This window comes from Triticum dicoccoides, chromosome 6A (assembly GCF_002162155.2).
Source record: "Triticum dicoccoides isolate Atlit2015 ecotype Zavitan chromosome 6A, WEW_v2.0, whole genome shotgun sequence".
NCBI lineage: Eukaryota > Viridiplantae > Streptophyta > Magnoliopsida > Poales > Poaceae > Triticum > Triticum dicoccoides.
In genome coordinates, this window is record NC_041390.1 from 142,081,328 (window position 1) to 142,085,508 (window position 4,181).

The 4,181-nt window shown below is 47.3% G+C and overlaps 1 long non-coding RNA gene across 1 annotated transcript; it reads left to right on the forward strand.

Annotated features, from left to right (window-relative positions):
* The first annotated feature begins 1,888 nt into the window (after window positions 1-1,888).
* Window positions 1,889-3,827, forward strand: LOC119319525. Its single transcript, XR_005154511.1, has 4 exons — window positions 1,889-1,950; window positions 2,081-2,244; window positions 2,835-2,997; window positions 3,629-3,827. It is a non-coding gene; the product is annotated as an uncharacterized LOC119319525 (long non-coding RNA).
* Window positions 3,828-4,181: the final 354 nt, after the last annotated feature.

Genomic DNA, 4,181 nt, shown 5'->3' on the forward strand with positions numbered 1-4,181 from the left:
GCGGATTGCGGTGGTGGGCCGGCAGGGCATGGCGCGGCGGAGGCCAGGAGGGAGGAGGGACGCGGCCGCGGTGGCGGGCAGCGCGTGTTATGGTCAGGGGCGGAGCGGCGTGCAGCAGCAGTGGGGGCGGCGGGAGGTGCAAGGGCGGGGCGACGGCGAGCATCGTGACCAGGCGAGCACTGGGGCAGGGAGGTGGCGGTAGCCGTTGCAGGCGGCCGCGCAAGGAGAGCGGGGGCGACAGGCGTGTGGGCGGAGCAGCAGGGCGCGGTGAGCGCGACGGGCGGAGTGCGTAGGCGCGGCGAGCATGGCCGGTGCAGGTGCGTGCGCCGACATGGTGGCACTCGAGACAACAGAGAGAGAGGGGAGATGTAGGAGGGGTGGTGCGCTCACGACCGTTGCCGAGTAAGGGGCGAGGCTCGTAGGAGTCAGCGTGGAGGAGGACGGGGACGATCCGGCGAGGGGAGGGGGAGGTCCGGCGACGGCGTGGCGTCGGTTGGCGGCGTCTTGGTTCCTGCGAGGGAGCTCCGAGCGGCGGCGGTGTCGTGGCCGAGCCCCAGTTCCAAATCAGGGGCGGAGGGGACGAGGCGGCGCGTGGACGGGCGTCGGGGGCGAGGTGAGGCAGCGACGGCGACGGGCGCCCTGGGCGCGGGAGGCCCTCCAGATCAAGCGGGGCAGGGGGTTCGTGCGAGAGAGGGGATTGTGGGGGATGGGGGAAAGTGGATCGGGGTCAGGAGAAGTGGGGGCTTCTGTTAGATATTTCGGGCGCATAGAAGGGGATAAGGGAGGACGGAGTGGGCCGGCCTGGTTGGTCCAGAGGCCAGTTGGGCTGAGGCCACGAGGGACGGGAGGCCCTTTTTCTTTAGCCTTTGTTTTTCTTTACTGTTTTCTTTTAACAACCTCCATTTGCATTTAGTTAAGCACCAAATGACTTTGCAAATATGTGGGGTGGACAAAACAAGTACTAGGAAAAAATGAGCCCTGCCACAAAAGTTTGGGAGGCTTTTAAAATAGTTTGTCATTTTTATAATGTAAAAAGGCATTTAATCTATTGTTTTAGCGACTGTTTTAAAGTGGTTTAGGCCATTTAAACACCTTGCAAAAAGTTGGTCCACCATTAATATTAACAAATGATTATTTGTCATATGATGAACATTTTAGTTTTCATGTCAGAGAAATATGGATTTTTGACTTCAGATTGGATTTGAATTTGAATTGTGACTTGGATCAAGTAAAGATTAGCAATAGTAGTATGATGACATGACACCATCAATAGAAGATTACTGTAGCATGACACTGGGCTGTTACACTCTCCCACCCCTCGATAGCAGGCGGTAAAAAAATCTCTCGATCCCGCAGGCACGAGAAACCCGAAAAACCAGCCCACGCTCCCACCATCGTCGCTCAAGAAAAAAAACTGCCGCCAGACAAACACGTCTCCTCCCCACCTCTGCCCGCCTCTCGCTCCCGATCTCGTCTCTCTCCTGCCAAATATCGTCGAACGAGCGCAGCGGAGGCACCGAGAAGGAGGGGGTCGCCTCGCTCGCTTTTGCTGCTCACGATCATGCCCACCGCCGAGCCCCAAGTCGCGGGACACCGGGCGCGGCCACCCCCACTGCCGCCTTCGCAGGGACGGGAAGAGCAGGGCCGCGGGAGTCGGCGAGGCCTCCAAGGAGGGCGCCGTCCCCGAACCCGACCCCCACCCCCAGGCGAGTTCCGGTTCCACCACCCTGTAATCCGCTCGAGACCGCCTCCCCGCGTGTGTCTTCATTGCCATCCGGTGGACACGCCCACCACGTCGACGAAGCTTCCGCACTACTTTTTGGTTTTTCTTCCTGATGCCTAATTTTTGGCTCTCAGTGTTTAATTCTTCTTGGTTTGTTTGGAATTACAGGCCTTATTCCTGGATTGGGTCTTGTGACCACAAACCTAGAGACATACAAGATCGATGAGGTAGACGTTGTTCAATTTGTTTAGTGATCTACTCTTTTCCTCAAGGTTGAAGGATCCTTTCTTCATGTGCGTCTTCCTCCTGCAGATGTGATCATTGGTAGTAACTAAGGTGGTTTGGTGTTTCCTGAAGTTTTACAGATTGGTGCTCATGCCGTGGTGGTATGCCAGCTGTTGCAGCATGCGTTAGCAATCAACACCAGGACTCCATAAAGACCCAAAGAGAAGCAGAGGAACAATGAAGATATGTATATACCGAGCATGTAGTGCAGCCTGCAAGTTGCCGGCATTCTTCAGGTTGCTTTTGATTTCCACGTTGAGCATAGATATCCTACTTGTCTATGCATTTGAGTTCTAATTACAATATAATTGTGAATATTTTTCTTTGCAGAACTATCGAACAACTTAAATTAACAAGTTGGCAACCCTTGAATGTGTAGAACAGTAGCGAGGAGATTGTTGCCGAGCTTACAAATCACTATGCCCAGCACACACATATCTGATTTCCTCATGTGGGCCTTTTTACATCCAGAAAAAGACTGTCCAAATAACACCTATGGTCAATTTAAATTGTCAATGGCTGTTTGTTTTATACACATTATTTTCTAAATTTTTGTCAAACTTCAACACATATATACTTCTAACAGAGTCAAACATGCTACATGCATATCATTTTCTTAGATGGTATATAAGGCTTGAATAGTAATTGTGGGTTCTCACGTACTATGTATACGTAAGAGAGACTACATGGATGACATATCATTAGAAAAATTGAAAGAATTATGGTGGCTATTAATTTGCTTGAAATGATTACCCCACTACAATGCTTCTCATAGCTTTATTGTTCTGTGATGCAAGCATATGTGTTCTGAAGCCTTTTTTGCCAGGGAACTCTGAAGCATGTGGTTCAAGTAAATATTGTACGGTCAGGGAAAATCTTTGCATATTCAGGAGCAGAACGCAAGCTGCTGGTGCGAAAACACAATTGGTACCGTACAGCAGGCAAAGCTTCACTACAGAGTTCTGCATAGGGATATGCATTTTGCAAAGGTATTGACCTTCTTTTCAGTGAGGCAAATAGAAATTAACACATGTTCTCATTGTGCCAACGATTTATGTGCTGCGCATTGGTTTGTAATTTTCTGTGCATTTGGTATGAAATTTATCACTCGCTTTTGATTGTTTTTTCCCAATGAGAGGCCTTGCTAATAGATTGTCATCTCTCATTGTACTATGATTGTGGAAGATGCAATATCTTTAGTATTTTGAGCAACGACATCCTCCAAGAAGGTGCATCGAATGCATTCTAGGACCTGGGAGACAAAGCTGAATCCATTATTGTGAAGATGAGCAAGTAGTTGAATGTTTTGTAAAGAACAAATTCCAGAACAGAAACATGATGAGATGGTTTAGCCAGGTCACAACTCTAATAATCACTAACTACAGTAATACCTAAATATTTCACTTTTCTAAAATGATTGTCTTATTTTACTTTTTATTACTCAAGCTCGAGCAACATTTCTGCTACATTGGAATTTACTACTTCCAGTCAGTGTGTTCTTGGTTATACATGGGAGTCAAAAAAATGCAGACTCCTTTCTTTGCTGCATGATTGTAGATGGCTACCAAATAGGAATTTTTTTCAACCTTCAGTAAATATAGATGTATTTTGTACGTGCAGGTTTGATGCATGACATGATTGCAGATGCGTGTAGATTTCAGCTTGTGCAAGATAAAAAATGAAGGTAAGGAGGGAGGGGCAGAAGAAATGATGATTGTCGAGGGGGGAAGAAGCGGGATAAAATCAGTTTATTGATGGTAACCACATTCCATCTTGTTCAACTAATCATCATGTTCAACTAATTTTTGATCTGGGATTACTGATCACTATGTTTTTTTATCCCGTGGCAACGCACGGGCATTAAACTAGTCCCACATAATTTTAAAAGGCAAGTTACAATTAGGTGGTTGAACAATAGGTGCAGAAATTAAAGCTTTGTTGAGTGTTTCGAAGGCTTCTAAATAGTCATCATCAAAAACAAAAGGAACATCCTTTTGCAAAATATTTGTAAGAGGCTTAGAAATTTTAGAGAAGTCTTTGATAAGTCTCCTACAGAAACCAGCATGACCTAGGAAACTATGAATACCTTTGATATCTTTAGGATAGGGCATTTTCTCAATTGCATCAACCTTAGCTTTGTCCATTTCAATACCTCTTTCAGAAATTTTCTGGC